The sequence below is a fragment of the Gossypium hirsutum genome, chromosome D10 (genome assembly GCF_007990345.1).
Source record: "Gossypium hirsutum isolate 1008001.06 chromosome D10, Gossypium_hirsutum_v2.1, whole genome shotgun sequence".
In the NCBI taxonomy this organism is placed as follows: domain Eukaryota; kingdom Viridiplantae; phylum Streptophyta; class Magnoliopsida; order Malvales; family Malvaceae; genus Gossypium; species Gossypium hirsutum.
Window position 1 is genome coordinate 11,761,551 of NC_053446.1, and position 18,347 is coordinate 11,779,897.

The following is an 18,347-nucleotide window of genomic DNA, read 5'->3' on the forward strand; positions in this document are numbered from 1 at the left end:
ATTTCAGAGGAAAATAGATGTCAAATTGGGAAGGACCTCATATGGTAAAGAAGGAATTTTTCGGAGGAGCATTGATATTAACTGAGATGGATGGTAAGAGCCTGCCTAATCTAGTAAACTCAGACTTAGTCAAGAAATACTTCTCTTAAAAAAAGGAAAAGAAAATAAAATAAAAAGAGAGAAAAAAAAGAAAAAAAAAAGGGAGAGGCCAAGGCGAAAACCCGCAAAGGGCGCCTTGAGACCAAAGGGGTTTTGAATTGAAAAACCAGAAAAGGGCAATTCAAATTTTGATCGAATGTGGGGCATGCGGTAGTCTTGCTATGCCTGAATTAACAAGGAGGGGGATGCTACGTCTTGGGGCATCAACAAATTACTTTAGACCTCTTAAACACATGTTGAGCTCAAAATGATCCTCAAGAAGTTCGTACAGAGAAGCTCGGGCTGCGATATCTGAGGCACCTTTTTTTTCCTCTCACCTATTTTGTATTCCAACAATGTTTGCTTTCTTTGATTAATTTATTGTTTTCAGATTTTGTTCTTGATAAATTTCAGCTTTGTCAATCATTATGATCTTTTCAAGCATTTTGCATTGAAATAACGATTATTAGACCAATAATACTTTCATAAAAGGAGTTCTGCATATTACTCTAGAAGCTTCTAAATAGTATAAGAACCTGAAACATGACTATTATTTAGAACTAACCAAACCGAAGGGTTGGAAATATTTGAGAAAGAAGAGTCTAAATTGTGACTATTTCTTCGGGTTTCCTGTCAAAGATACCGGCTGAACAAGAGGGCAGGGTAATGCGTCAGTGATAGAACCTTGATGAATAAAGAGCAATGACAACCTAAGCATTAAAAAGGGATTATTCTAAAAAAATGACAATCTGCATTCATGCAAATATCATTCATACACATCTAGTTAGGAGTATTTGATTCATTCTTATCATGACATCCTAACCACTAGGCATAAATAGGTCCATGAAATGGATTCTACAGGTCATGTTCCCTAGAGAATAGATCAATGAAGTTACCCATACCCTTGAAGTTACAATGGGATGGATTGAAATCATTATAGCGAATCTTATCTTTCTGAAGTTGTAGTGGAGCAGATTGAAGCCACCAACCTTATCTCCCTGAAGTTGCAGCGGAGTAGACTGAAGACAGCGAATCTTATTTCCCTAACGTTGTAGTGGAACAGATTAAAGCTATAAATTATGGCAGATCTTATCTTCCTGAAGTTGTAGTGGAGCAGATTGAAGCCACTAGCCTTATCACCCTAAAGTTGCAGCGAAACAGACTAAAGACAGCGATCTTATTTCCCTAGTGTTGCAGTGGAAGAGATTAAAGCTACAAATTATGGGGGATCTTATTTTCCTAAAGTTGCAATGAAGCAGATTGAAGCCACCAGCCTTATCTCCCTAAAGTTGCAACAGAGCAGACTAAAGACATCGAATCTTATTTCCCTGGTTTTGCAGTGGAATAGATTAAAGCTACAAATTATGGCGGATCTTATCTTCCTGAAGTTGCAGTGGGGCAGATTGAAGCCACCAGCCTTATTTCCCTAAAGTTGCAGCGGAGCAGACTAAAGACAGCGAATCTTATTTCCCTGGCGTTGCAGTGGAATAGATTAAAGCTACAAATTATGGCGAATCTTATCTTCTTGAAGTTGCAGTGGAGCATATTGAAGCCACCAGCCTTATCTCCCTAAAGTTGCAGCGGAGCAGACTGAAGACAGCGAATCTTATTTCCCTGGCGTTACAGTGGAACAGATTAAAGCACAAATTATGGCGGATCTTATCTTCCTGAAGTTGCAGTGGAGCATATTGAAGTCACCAACCTTATCTCCCTGAAGTTATAGCGGAGCAGACTGAAGACAGCGAATCTTATTTCCCTAAAGTTACAGTGGAATAGATTAAAGCTATAAGTTACGGATCTTATCTCTCTGAAGTTGCATAGAGCAGATCATATCAAACATTATCTCCCTGAAGTTGCAGTGGCGCAGATTGAAGTTATAAGTCTTATCTCCCTTAAGTTGCAGTGGAGCAGACTAAAACCACAAATCTCATTCCCCTGAAGTTGCAGCAGAGTAGATTAAAGCTACAAGTTGTATCTCTCTGAAGTTGCGGTGGAGTGGATTGAAGCAACAAGACGCAATGGACTGGAATGAAGCTACTTTAAGAAGATGAGCACCAAGAAGTCAAGATGCGGCGAGATCGGACAAAATTAGTCCTTCTTAAAAGTCTTTGCTCCATTCTCGTTACACGACAACGAGCAAAGAGGGGGCAGCTGTAGTAGGCCCAATTTGCCTAGGCCCTAGACAAATAAAAAATGAGAACAAAATACAGGCCCAATAAAATAGTCCAGTTTTTTTACAAACCAAACCCAAAACAAACTCAATCCAAATAAACCCAAAACAAACCCAATTCAATTAAAAAACCTAAAAACTAAATAGAAACCCTAACCCTAGCCTGCCACTACCAACTCTGCCACCTCCGTCAACGCCGTACCAACTTTGTCGCCACCGCCCACTTGCCTGCAACAGAAGTGACAAATAGATTAAAAAAATAAGTTGTAAATGGCTATATAAGTCATGAAGAAAAAATATTATAGCCCTCAGTTTTTTTTAATACAAAAAAAAAAGATTCAAGCAAAAAAGGAGAAATAAATATTTAAAAATAGTCTTTTTTTTACAGAGGTATATGTCTATTTTTTTCGCATGTTTATTTTGAATATAGCATACATATATATATATTCAAAAACATAAAAAAATTTTACCTTTCTTGTGATCGGAGAAGAGAGAACCGAAAGATTCCTTTTTTGGAATTTTAGGGGTTTTTAGGGCATTTCAACCCCAAATTGGGGTTCTACTCGAAAAAAGAGCAAAAAAATGGGTTTTTTGTGTTTTTTGGCCACCGCGGACGGCGGCGCCGTCGCCGATGACCAGTGGCCGACGCGGCGGCCACTAGCCGGACCAACGACCGAAGCTAAGCCGGAGAGTGAGGGCTGAGAGAGAGTTGAGAGAAAGTTTTAAGTTTTTTTTTAGAACAAGGGATAAATGATTTTTTGTTTCAAAAAAAATACTTATAGAAGCCTTCAAAACGACGTCGTTTTGAGGCTGGCCTTAAACACCCAAAACGGCGTCGTTTGGCCTCTCATCCGCGCGTTGACCCAACCCGTCTACAAGGATCAGCGTATTTTTAATTGATGGGTTATTTGCGCTTTTGGCCCTTCTGCTTTTTTCTTTGTTTACAATTAAATTTCTTTCATTTTTTAATTTTTCCCTATAATTTATTTCTGCTCTCAATTCGGTCCACCTTGAAGCTGTGCATTTTGGAGGGTGGGAATTATTTCCCATTTGGTCCCTCCTTGTTATTCACGCATTCAACTTGGTCCTTTGCATTTTTATTTGTTTCTGATTTGCCCCAAATTTATGTTTTAAAGTTCAATTTAGTCTTTTTTTTTATTTTTGCTATTTTATTATTAAATTAATTAATGTAATATTATTATTACTATTATTATTTTCCTTATATATATTTTTATATTTTTACTATTTTTATTTATCCATTTAAATACATAGTTATTATTTCTTGGTACTTTAGTATTTAAAATTGTCTTCATTTTTTATCATATTTTTTTATATTTTTTATTTTCATTTCATTTATATATTTTTATATATTTATTATTATTATCATTATTAAACTGTTTTACTTAATATTTCTTTATTTATTCATTTATGTGTCCATTATTATTTTTTAAAATGTTTTAATTTTTAATTTTTAATTACTTATTATTATATATATAATTGGTTTGTCTTTTTTTTTTAACTTATTTTTGTTTTTGCTCGTATTATTTTTATTTACTTTATCGTATTTATTATTCCGTTATGCATATTAACACCGTACTTTATTTCTACCAATTCGTGTTACATTAATCATTACTCAATACATAATTTTTTTAAATAAATGATATGTCGTATTTTGAGATTCGAAAAGTCGTTCCATAACTTATGGGTTTTCAATTTTCTCAATAAATCCGAATACACGAATCCTTTTTAAACATAAGTTTTTTTTAACAATCTCGGGAATTAATAAAAGATCGTGTTCTAACTTACGAGACATTATTCATTTTCTAAAACTGAGATAATTGAATAATTTCAAAATAAGCAAAATTTTCGACATTTATTCTCGTATCGTGGTTTAAGACATTGCGTCCTAACTTACGAGACGTAATTTTCTTTCTCGATTAACGTGAAATAGGCTTATTTCTCGAAAATTTTTAATATTTTAACAAAGGATCATATTTTAAATCTCTTCAAAGTTTTTAATTTTTGATACTAAGACATTAATAAATCAACTAGGTACCAATTTTTGGGCGTTACGAGGGGGCAAATCCTTCCTCGTACATCACCGACTCCCGAATCCATCTTTCTGAATTTCGTGGACCAAAATCATTGTTTTAATAAATCATGTCGTTTGTTCAAAAATAACTGTTACGAGGTGACCCGATCACACCTCATAAAAATGTTCGGTGGCGACTCCCATGTTCATTTTTGTTTTTAAAATGAAAGTCGACCCCCTTTTACAAAAAAATGGTTTCGACAACAAGAAATTTAAGAAATAAAAGATTTTTATAATCCTGGTTTATTACCAGATTTATATAAGTTGATTAATGAAATATGGAAAACCCATGTTTTTGACCAAAGAGCAAATTTCAAAAGAGCTCTTAGTAAGCTTTCATTATTTTTAGTTGAAAAAACAACTAAAGAAAATAAAGCTGAAGATTTACTATTAAAATCTATTTTATATAGGGATTGGGATGAATTCCAAATATATTTTATGGAAATTTAGGAGATAAACAATCTTCTTGATATATTTCAATATTTTATTGAAAAAAGGAAAAATAGTCCCATTATGAATAAAGTATTTAGAATATGCTTATATAATAAAGCTAGAAATATTTAACAAAATAAATGGAGACATTTGCAAACAACAAGCTCTATTTAAAAAATATTTTCAGAATATTTTTACAAGCTTATATTTTTGCTAATGATGGAGGAGAAGAGATTCCTACTATCAAATTTAGATTAGATCATGAACCGTTCGATATAACTAATATTGAATGGGGTTTTATAAAAGAAATAATAGTACAAAACTTTTCTTTTCATCTTTTAAAAGATTTCCTTGCAGTAGTTAAAACGACATTATCAAACATCATACACAATGATGACGTTTTCTACTATTTTATATACAAATATACAGTCTTATTGGTATTGCTGAAAAAGAAAAATTTTATCAGCCTTATCAAATATGGATTATTCAGAAGATAATTGCAAGCCCTCAGTTATTTGCTGTCAAAGAAAATAAAGAACACTTGGCAACAACAATTGACAGATGTCATAATGATTTAGATTATTATCAAACCCAAGCTGGGATTGATTGAATAGCTAAAGCCAAATATCTTCTTCAATAAAAAGATTATAAACTCTGGACCGATGGCAGAAGAATATTGGCATATCATTCTTTGGCATATCATTCTGAAGAAAGAGATAAAGAATCCATACGACTATTAAAAAAGATAGCCGACATAGAAATTGAAGATTTTCCATCTCACATTCTGGAAAAAAATCAAAAGCACATGGGAGAATTGGAATTCACCAAGACTTTCATTTGATTCATTAAATTTGGATGAAATTTAAGAAATGAATATAGACAACATCCAAGAAAGATAAAACCAAAAAAAAAGATGATACCAAGAAAGGAAGCAACTCAAGAAAAAGGGCATCCATTAGCAAACAAAAAGTTTGGAAACATAAAATCTATGATGTGAAAACCACAAACAAACAAAAAAGTTTGTAAGATAGACACAACAAATCAACTATGATGCAATTAATGATGGAAGCAACCATTAATGATGTCAGATAACAATCAATTCAACCATGCAACGTGGAAGCAACCAGGTGCATGCAATTAAAGAAGTACAACGTGGAAGTAACCACATCCACAAAAAGACAGGATCCTTATTAGGAACAATGTGTGGGATTCAAAAAACAATTGTATAGAATTAAGAAATTCAACTATAAATAGAGGAAGGAAATCAATTGTATACGCATCGATCTTTTATAGTATTTTTTTCTTTTTTAGCTTTTCTTTGTAAAACTTTCCTTTACTTTACTCTTGTAATATCCTTATAAGTCTTCTGCATAAACCCTCGCACTCTACCTTCCCCCAGAAATTGGTATCAGAGGTGCCGGTGTAATGATTTCTTGGAGAAATAATATCATAATATTCATTGTAAGTCTTTATCTGTAACATCCCGAAATAGGGCCTAAACAAAATAGTGGTTGTGAAACCACAAATATGAAATAGAAAAGTTTATTACGATGAATTATCATGATTTACTGATTGATCGGATGCATGTATTAGAGTAACGATAAGAATTTTATAGATTGCATGTTTAATTTGTCTATTAGGGCTTATTTGCAAAAGTTGCAAAATATGTGTTCTAGTTCATTAAGTACTTAACTGAAATGGGGGTCTAAATAGATGTCCTGAAATAGATATTAGATCATTAAAGTTTGATGGAAAAAAATAGACATGGTTAGTAAGTAAGGTATTTAAGGGCATTTTGGTAAAATGCCTTAATTAATAAATAAAGACAAAATAACATGAAGTTATCAAGGGAACATAAAGACAAAATAACATAAAGACAAAATAAAATGCCTTAATCCATGGCCGAATTTATCAAGGGAACACCATGGCTATGGTTTTTTCATCTTCCAAGCTTCATAGTAAGTCCGTTCTAGCCCCGTTTTTCATGTTCTTTACATTTTTAGAATCTCGGTAACTCGCTTAAGCTAATTCTACCATTAATTAAAGTTAGGATTTATATTTGGAAAATTACCCATAGATGAAAAGTGTGTATTTTGATGTTTCATGATAGAATATGAAGATTAGAATTATGTTAAACGATTTTTGCTAAGCTATTTTCAGTGAAAACGAGTGAAACGGCATAATCGGTAAAAATTATTATTGTTAATAAGTGCATGTTAGAGCAAGAATTTGTTTTTGCCATAGAAGGGAAAAATGTTCATCATGTAATAAAACGTAATAAAAAGGAATAAAGTTTAATTTCTGATCCCAGGGGAAAAATCGTAATTATGCAAAAGTTTAGGGGCAAAAATATAAATTTTGTCAAAATATGTTTCAGGTCCGAAATGATTAGTAAATTGATTAAATAAGTGAAATATGATGTTTTAGATCCCGAAAAATGTGATTTGGACCTAGAACGGGAGAAAAGCTGAAAATCGGGAAAGTTGATCAAATGGCCGTTTTGGTATCAAGGTAAGTTCATGTGTTTAATATGCATTTAATTAAGTATGTTTGAATGCTAAATTGATATATTAGTTATAAATTCTTTAGTATTGATTTTTGAATATAATGATAATAGTTGAGAAATGTTTGATAATGATTCGACATTAAAAATGAGAATTCGAATAAGTTTACATATAAGACCATAGTTGTAATATGGCTTTGTATAAGATCAAGAAAGTATTGAATAGCATAATTTGAGGAGAGTAAGATAAATTGAGGATATGATGAGATTGAGAATGTAAGTATGTAAGTTGAGTAGCATTTTATTATTATGCAATTGTTGCTATTATTATTATTGAGTTATGTGACTGGCCTTGAGAATTTGAGCAAGTATGTTTCAACTATGAGTTGTCAAGGCATTGATATCTCAAGGTCCATGTTTATAACATGGAAATTAAGAAAGAATTGACGGAAAATACCATGGTTGGACCATGGCAGTAAGTGTGCCAATGTAAGACCATGTCTGGGACATGGCATCGGCACAGACAGAGAAGAGTCAATGTAAGACCATGTCTGGGACATGGCATCGGCACTGATATGTGATCCCATGTAAGACCATATCTGGGATATGGCATTGGCGTCCTACCAGGTGTACGAAATATCCCGAACATCCCTAATATTACAAGTAGTTCAACGGGAAATTCAAGGAGTATGCTCAAGATAAGTAAGAGTAGGATATGTGTGTATTATGACTAGGCACAGGTATGTACATAAGGCTTAATAATATTGAGGTTATAAGTTGATGATATTAAAAGTATTTTAATGGGTATATTCAAGTATTAAGTAAGTGATAAGTTTTTAGTTATACTTATGACGCTTTGTGACATGATTGGCAATATGTCTATATTATGAAAGAGTATTAATGTGTTAAATGAGATGTTGCAGGTACGTAAGCAAGCTATTAAGTAAGGTGCTTTATTTTTTTTTATTCTGAGCTTTTGGTAAGGTTACTGATGAAAAAGATGGGAAAGTATGAACTTAGCATTATTTATGCAAATTATGAAAGCTTAGTAATAACCTAAATTCATTACTAATTATTGTTATTTTACATGTGAACTTACTAAGCTTTATAAGCTTACCTCTTTCCTTTCCTTTGTTCCAGAGTCTTATCAAACAAGCTCAGGTTGGAGGTCATGGAAGATCGCTTCACACTATCAACTATCAAGTTACCAATTGGGTATTTTCATTGACACACTTTTTAAGTTATGGCATGTATAGGGACTTAGTCATTTTGTGTGTATGTCTTTATGAAATGGCTAATTAGGAGTATGTTTGATGTTATGTATGCCTATGTCGCGACGTAAAAATTTTGGTGGATTCCGGGTCGCTAATTGTGGCAATCTAGTGAAAAAGTTTGAAAACTGAAGTTTGATTTTAAAATAAAGAGGGAGTCGCCACCGATCCTTTTCCTAGGTGTGATCGGACACCTACAAAATTCTCCTTTTTTAGAAAACTTTATTTTTAAGCTTTTCTAAAAAGAGGTAATTTTAGGTCTGCGTGAAAATCCAGAGAAAATTAGGGTTCGGGAGTCGGTTACGCGCGAGGAAGGTATTAGCACCCTTGCGACGCCCAAAATTGGTATCTCGTTAAACACATGTTGTCTTAATTTTCAAAAATGCGAACTCAATGTAAAGTTTAGTTATGATCCGAAAAAAAACGAGAAATTTTAGTTTATTCCGGTTTTTGAGAAGGGTATGCCTTTTTAACACGAGTCAATTGACGTTCACCCAACATAGCGATGAACTCGATGACTTAATGTTAAATCGGTACATTTCCTTGATTATTGAAATTGATTTAAATCATGAATAAGAATATTTTCAAAATAATGCAAAGTAAAATAATATGAAATAAAAATCAATAAATGAAAGAGCTAGGAATATATTGAAACAGATAATCGAGGTGACAATAATATTAGAAAAGATGAAGGTATAATGTAATAATGGAATTGAACACGAAATGAAAATAATGAATGTATACACGTAATAATAATATTAAGAATGCGTGCGTACGATGATATATGTATATATAGCAATATTAAAAATCCATACAACACGCATAGAACATATACAGTATATGCATACCTTAGAAATGATAAGAATAATAATAAAACTATTTTGTACACTACATAAATACATACATACATATATATATAAACAATAGTATATACAATATAATATTAGAAATATGTGTATAATAGTGTAAAAGAAAAATATAACTAATAATATTAAAATATATACAATGATAATATATATAAAGATATATGTATATATAATTATATAATATAATATTAAAATATAATAATACAACATAAAAAAACATGACACAAATAAAGTATAGTATTAAGAACACATATATATAATACATGAAGAATATACATAATACTAAAATATTTAGGTAATATATGCGTATATTAAAAACTAGTAATAATATTACCGAGGTATATACAAATATATCAAGTATATATACGTATTATAAATATATAAATATATAACAAAGCATAGACTAATAAAAATAATAATAATAATAATAATAATAATAATAATAATAATAATGATAACATTGGAATATAAAAGAAACAAACATAACATTAATAAAATATTAAAATAAAGTGAAATAAAAATATTAAATATGAAAATATATATATGTATACACGTACATAATAAAAATATATACTAATACATAATAATAATGGTAATACTAATAATACTAATAATATAAAAGTAACAAGGATATTTAATAAAGATATAAAAATCAACGAAAAAAAGGACTAAAATTGAATTAAAAACAAAGTTGTGGGGCCAATTTGAAATGAAAACAAAGAAATGGGACTTAATTGTATGCTCGTAAAATGTTGGGGGACCGAAACAACAATTATTCCTTTCCATTAAAACGCAGCACATTGGCAGGGACTAAATCGAAAAGCGCGAGAAATTATGGGGCCAAATTGGAAAGAAGAAAAATGACTTAATTGCAAAACCCTGAAAAAGCGGAAGGACTGCGCGCATAAATATCCCATTCAAACGAAAACACGCGAATCCTCTAGCGGGTCGGGTCGGATGGGTCGGGCATGGCCAAAACGACGTCGTTTTGGGGCTTAAGTGTAGCCCCCAAAACGACGTCGTTTTGGAGGGCTATATAAGGCCTAAAATAACCAAAAAAATCATTTGGGGAGAGGGAAAGAAAAAAAAGAAGAGAGAGGGAAGAGAGAAGGGAGAGAGAAGAGAGGGGAATCCGGCCAGGGGCCGGTCACCGGACGGCCACCGGAGGCTCGCCGCCGCCGGCGCCAGCCACCGCACGCGGTGGCCGAAAAAGGTAAAAAATATTTTTTTTATTTTTTTCTATTTTTTTATGTTTATATTATATTTTATATTTTTTAGTATATATATGGGAAAATAGAACAAAAGACAAAACAAGAATAGATTCACAACCACCTTAGGTTTCCGGTTCTAATTTTTGACTTGTTGATTTACTGATTTTTGGGTGTTCGAATCTCTGCCTTTTGATGTTAAGATCGTAGTATTTCGGATATCAATTGTTTGCTTTTGGTTAAGAAATCGAAAGAGAGAAGAGGAAAAAAAAGGGTCCCCCCAAAATACAACCGATTCTTCCCTTTGAAATCTCCAAAAAAAAACATAAAAATCCCCCCTCCCCTTCTATTACATTCAGATCTGGCATTTATAGCCATTTCAATACAATATTTTAAATTTCTTGCCATTGCTTCCTGCCGTCTGCCTCTGTCTTAGTGTTTGCTTTCTTTTTGTCTTATTCTGCAGGTGATGGAAATCAACAGGTGGGCGCACATGGAGGAGTTGGTGGGAGTGTCAGACGCATGGGGCGTGGTGGCCAAGGCTGAGGGGCATGGTGGCCGACATGGTGGCATGGAGAGCTGGGGTTTGCTGCTGAAATTTTGCTGAAAAATGTTTTAGATTTTGGGCCATTTGGGCTTTAGGGTTTTGATTTGTTTGGGTTTAAATTTTGGGTCAGATTTTGGGTTTGTAAATGGGCTGTTACTTTTGGGTTTATTATTTGAGTTATTTTGTTGGTATGGGCCCGGGCAAAATGGGCTCGTACAGCTGCCCCTCTTTGCTCGTTGTCGTGTAACGAGAACAGAGCAAAGACTAAGAAGGCCAATTTTGCCCGGTCTCACCGAGTCTTGACTTTATGGTGCTTATCTTCTTCAAGTAACCTCATTTCAGTCCACTGCGTCTTCTTGCTTTGATCCACTTCACGGCAACTTCAAAAAGAGATATGCTTGTGGCTTTAATCCACTCTGCTACAACTCCATGGGGATGAGATTGGTTTTTTTCGTTTGCTCCACTGATGCTTAGGGAGATAAGACTGGATGTGATTTGCTCCACTACTGCTTAGGGAGATAAGACTTGATGCGATCTGCTCCACTACTGCCTAGGGAGATCAAGTCTGGTGTCTTTCATCAACTTCAATCTTTATTCTTACTCGGCATGTGATCTTGAGCCCAACTCATTTCTCGTAATATGAGTTGAATTTTGAAAAGCAGAAATTGAAAATACCTCAACGTGTCTTGAGGCTCAACTCATTTCTCGCAATATGAGTTGAATTTTGAAAAGCAGAAATTGAAAATACCTCAACGTGTCTTGAGGCTCAACTCATTTCTCGCAATATGAGTTGAATTTTGAAAACAGAAATTGAAATTGCCTCAATGTGTCTTGAGGCTCAACTCATTTCTCGCAATATGAGTTGATTCTTTCAAAACATAATAATGAAAACAGAAATGGAAATACCTCGGTGTGACCTGAGGCTCAACTCACCTCTCGCAATATGAGTTGATTTTTTGAAAAACAGAAATCAAAAGGCTTAATTGAAAATACCTCGGCGTGTGTCCTGAGGCTCAACTCACCTCTCGCAATATGAGTTGATATTAAAACACAAAAATTGAAAATACCTCAGCGTGCCCTGAGGCTCAACTCACCTCTCGCAATATGAGTTGAAATTAAAACACAAAAATTGAAAATACCTCAGCGTGCCCTGAGGCTCAACTCACCTCTTGCAATATGAGTTGATTTCGAAAAAGTAGAAATTAAAAGGTTCAACCCACCTCTCGCAATATGAGTTGATTCTTGACAAACAGAAACTGAAAATACCTCAACGTGTCTTGAGGCTCAACTCATTTCTCGCAATATGAGTTGATTTTTTTTAACAACAGAAATTGAAATTTCCTCAGCGTGTCTTGAGGCTCAACTCACCTCTAGCAATATGAGTTGATTTTGAAAAAGTAGAAATTAAAAGGTTCAACCCACCTCTCGCAATATGAGTTGATTTTTGAAAACAGGAATTAAAAGGCTCAACTCACCTCTCGTAATATGAGTTGATTTTTGAACTTAATTGAAAGCAGATTTTGAAAATACCTCAATGTGTTTTGAGGCTCAACTCATTTATCGCAAAATGAGTTGAATTTGAAAATAGAAATTGAAATTACCTCAACGTGTCTTGAGGCTCAACTCATTTCTCGCAATATGAGTTGAATTTTGAAAAGCAAAAATTGAAAATACCTCAATGTGTCTAGAGGCTCAACTCATTTCTCGCAATATAAGTTGAATTTTTGAAACAGAAATAAAAGCATCAGAATACCAAAACATGTTATCTAGTGGAACTCAGGTGTCTTTTCCTTTAATTCAATACAACTATCATCACATCTTCTTATTCTACTGGAGTACCTGTATATGTCATGCATGATGTTATCATGATATGCACATGTTTGTCTTAAATGCCTTTATGCCTACATGATTATGCTATGCGCCTTAGGCATGTTTGTCGTATGTCCCTTTCCGTCATGATTGTTGAGGATCTGCGTTCATCGCTTTGATTCTCGACCTTCTCTTCAGGCCTCATACCTGTCTTCGAGCTTTACGAGTAATCGACGTTTCTCAGATATCACCCTTTTGCCCTTGGTTAAACTTTGTTCTTGCTTTGAAGATTTTGCACTTATCAAATTCTTATTCGGGTAATGCTTGACATTTCTTTTGTTTAGAGTATGTCATTTCACTATTTATCATTAAATAAACACATAATTAGATGCATGAAAATGGTTAGGTAGGGACAAAAAGGATATCTCATATTCCTTTATTTCAAATGTGGCAAACAAAGAAAGTTAACCAATGAGAGTAAAAATGTCAAAAAGAAAGAAAAGGTCGTATTCAACGGATACAAATGCTCTAGATATTCAACACATGAACTCTTCTACGTTCCTCAATCAATAATCTTTTCGAGCATGGCTTCTTGCGTAGAAAATTTCGAGCTTTCAGAAGTGCTTCAAATACTGTAGTCTCACTACTTGACCTATCGTTCGACCGCCAGGTTTGTTTCATTAGGACGCCCTCTCGGGTTTTCATCCTAATCTTTTTGTACTAATTAAGACGCCCTTTTCGGGTTTTCGCTCTGATCCCCTTTTTTTTTAAGATGCCCTTTTCGGGTTTTCATCTTAAGCATAATATTTCTTCACCGCATCTGAATTCACCGGATTTGGTAACTCCTTTCCATCCATCTCGGTAAGGATTAAAGCTCCTCCTGAGAATGCCTTTTTTACAAGGTATGGTCCTTCCCAATTTGGTGCCCATTTTCCTCGCAGGTCTTTTTGTATTGGGAGAATCTTTCTCAGAACGAGTTCTCCTTCATGGAACTCTCTTGGTCGTACCTTCTTGTCATGGGCTGCGATCATTCTCTTTTGGTACATTTGCCCATGACAAATTGCCCTTAGACGTTTTTCTTCAATGAGGTTCAACTGATCATATCGAGCTCGAACCCATTCTGCTTCTTCTAACTTTGATTCCATCAATACTCGCAGAGAGGGGATCTCAACCTCGATAGGTAGCACAGCTTCCATTCCATAGACTAGAGAGAAAGGAGTTGCTCCCGTAGATGTTCGCACAGATGTGCGATATGCAAACAAAGCAAATGGAAGTTTCTCGTGCCAATCTTTATATGTCTCAGTCATTTTCCCAATGATCCTCTTAATGTTCTTGTTAGCTGCTTCAACAGCCCCGTTCATCTTTGGGCAATAGGGCGAGGAATTATGATGCTTTATTTGGAACTGCTCGCACATTCTTTCATCATCTTATTGTTCAGATTCGTGGCATTATCTGAGATGATTCTTTCAGGCAAACCATATCGGCAAATGATTTCCTTTTTCAAAAACTTGCACACTGCAGTCTTCGTCACATTGGCAAACGAAGCGGCTTCAATCCATTTTGTGAAGTAATCGATAACCACAAAAATGAATCGATGTCCATTTGAAGCTTTTGGAGAAATTGGCCCTATGACATCCATGCCCCACATAGAAAAAGGCCACGGAGAAGTCATGACATGAAGGGGTGAAGGGGCTACATGAATTTTATCGCCGTAGATTTGACATTTGTGGCATTTTCTGGCAAAATTGATGCAGTCACTTTCCATTGTCAGCCAATAATAACCGAGTCTCATGATCTTTCTGGCCATATTGAAACCATTGGCATGCGTTCCGCAAATTCCCTCATGGACCTCTTCAAGTATTTTTCTGGCTTCAACATCATCCACACATCTCAAAAGCATCTGATCCTTTCCTCTTTTATACAGGATATCCCCATCAAGAACAAATCCCGCTGCCATTCTTCTAATTGTTCTTTTATCGTTCTCATTCGCTTGTTCGGGATACCTTTGATTCTTGATATATTCTAAGATATCATGGAACCAAGGCCGTCCGTCTACTTCTTTCTCGATGCTACAACAGTGTGCAGGGACCTCGTATATGCTCATTTTGAGGGGCATTATTTCTGCTTCTCTACTTGCTTTGAACATTGAAGCCAAAGTGGCTAGGGCATCAGCCAGTTGATTCTCTTCTCGTGGGAAGTAATGAAAAGTTATTTCTTTGAATTCCTTGATCAATCCATCCACTAAATCGCTGTACTTAATCAATTTTAAGTCCCTCACTTCCCATTCTCCACGGATTTGGTAAATCACTAGGGCTGAGTCCCCGTACACCTCCAAGATCTCGATGTTTCGCTCGATATCTACACGAAGCCCCATGATACAGGCCTCATATTCTGTGATATTATTGGTACAAAAGAAGTTCAGTCTTGCAGTGAACGGATAGTGATTTTCGTCTGGTGATACCAGGATTGCTCTAATTCCATGCCCTAAACCATTTGACGCACCATCAAAACACATCTTCCATGACTTCTCTTTTGATGACTCGGATTCTATTTCTGTGATGCACATTAAGTCTTTGTCTGGGAAATCGAATCTTGAAGGCTCATATTCCTCTGTCGTTCGAGTTGCTAAGAAGTCAGCTATTGCGCTCCCTTTTATCGACTTCTGACTTACATAGGCAATGTCATATTCCGAAAGGAGGAGCTGCCATCGTGCCATTCTTCCTGATAGTGCCGGCGATTCCATCATGTATTTTATTGGGTCCAGCTTTGAAATTAGCCATGTCGTGTGATACAACATATATTGTCTGAGTCTCCGAGCTACCCAAACCAGAGCGCAACAATATTTCTCAATGGACGAATATTTTGCCTCATATTCAGTGAACTTTTTGTTGAGGTAGTAGATCGCCTTTTCTTTCTTTCCTGACTCATCATGTTGTCCCAGTACGCAACCCATTGAACTTTCGAATACTGTCAGATACAAAATTAAGGGTTTTCCAGGGGTCGGTGGTACTAGCACAGGAGGATTAGACAGATACCGTTTTATCTTATCGAAGACCACTTGGCACTCCTCGTTCCATTCTCCCAGGTTATGTTTTCGAAGGAGTCGAAAAATTGGGTCGCATTGGTTGGTAAGTTGAGCAATGAATCGAGCAATGTAATTCAACCTCCCTAAAAATCCCCTGACTTCCTTTTGTGTGCGCGGGGAGGTAATTCTTGATGACTTTTATTTTATCTAGATCAACTTCGATACCTCTTTCACTAACAATAAAGCCTAGCAATTTTCCCGAGGTAGCCCCGAATGTACATTTGGCTGGATTAAGCTTTAGCTGAAACTTTCTCAGCCTTTCGAACAACTTCTTGAGGTTCATCACATGTTCTTCTTCTCCTCGAGATTTAGCAATCATATCATCGACGTAGACCTCTATTTCCTTATGCATCATGTCATGGAATAATGTCACCATAGCCCTCTGATATGTTGCCCCAGCATTCTTTAACCCGAATGGCATCACCTTGTAGCAGAACGTTCCCCACATTGTTATGAAGGTAGTTTTCTCCATATCCTCAGGGGCCATCTTGATCTGATTATACCCCGAGAATCCATCCATGAAAGAAAACAATGAATGTTTTGCTGTGTTGTCCACCAACGTGTCAATATGTGGCAAGGGAAAATTATCTTTTGGGCTTGCTCGATTCAGGTCACGGTAATCCACGCACATTCGTACTTTTCCATCTTTCTTTGGTACGGGACTATGTTAGCCACCCATTCTGGATATTTGGAGGCTTGTAGGAAGCCAGCGTCAAATTGCTTCTTGACTTCCTCTTTTATTTTCAACAGCATTTGGGCCTCATCCGTCTTAATTTTTGCTGGATGGGCTTGCATTCTGGCTTTAATGGGAGCTTATGGACCACTAAATCTTCATCTAGCCCTGGCATGTCCTGGTATGACCACGCGAAAACATCTTTGTATTCGCGGAGTAAAGTGATCAAACTATGCCTGGTACTTTCTGAAATAGAAGTCCCAATCTTCACTTCTTGTTTCCTCTCTTCAGTGCCCAAATTTATTGTTTCCACAGATTCTTCATGAGGCAGAACCTGTTTATCCTCTTGTTCCACCATCCTTAACAATTCAGGAGACGAGACATAATCTTCAGCATTTTCTTCGGCTTCAAATTCTCCTAAGCAAACAGCCTTCTCAAAATCAATTTCAAGATTCGTAACGGGCTTATTCATGTCGTCAATATCTGAGCACCTGAAAGTTGAATGGAAAAGGAAGCTATAGGGGACATCCAAGTATTGGAAACAACAAACAAATGTTATGTCATGGCAATGAGGCAAATGTAAGGATGAGAAAATGATTATGAAATTAGTGATAATGCGAAAAATCGTGACAAAATGCATCTTCATTGATATTCATTTAAACGATAAAGAGCGAATGAAACTCTTACAAAAGAATTCTATTATATCTAAGGACACAATAGAAGGTTGATGTTTAGCATTACTCTGAAGGCTTATAAACTACAAGAAGCTCCTCAGCAATCCAATTGTTCAACATGAAACCAGGAGGGCAAGGGCATATCCTCGAGACATCTTTACTTGCACCAGCTTCTTTGTCAATGACATTTATACTGACATTCTGAAAATCCCTTTCAATTAATCCCAGCATGTTTCGTGGATCATCTTGTCCAGGGTACATCATTCCCGCAGATGTAAATGTTTTTGGCAAAGGAGGGTACTCTATTGGTTCCCATTCTGGTTCTCGGCTCAAAGTTCTTGCAATTCTTCTCTCTTGATCCTTCTTCCACTGTCTTCTTCTTTGGCGCATGTCAGGCTGGAACCGTAAACCGTATCGGGCCTTGTGCTGCACTGGCTTTAAAGCCCTCACTATTCCTTGCAGATGTCTCCCTAAACCTCTTCTCGCATGAGCTCCCCTTCCTACGGTCAACTTGACACCCATTCTGGTATTTCTCGACAGTTTTGGCATCGGAATTCTATTTCCCTCAGCGACGAAAGTGGCATTGATGAATTCAAGGGATCGAAAGGAACATTCCACTGCGTCCTTGCTTACTTCCAGGTATGGCGCATCAGCAGAGATAGATGCGACGATGTCTTCTTCGCCCTCGACTATGACCAAACAGCCATCCATGATGAATTTCACCTTTTGATGGGGGATGATGGGACTGCTCCAGCAGAATGAATCCAAGGTCTTCCCAAAAGGCAGTTATAAGAGGGTGTAATGTCCATGACTTGGAATTCGACCTCATAGATGTAGGGGCCCACTTCTAAAGGGATTTCGATCTTTCCCATGACTTCG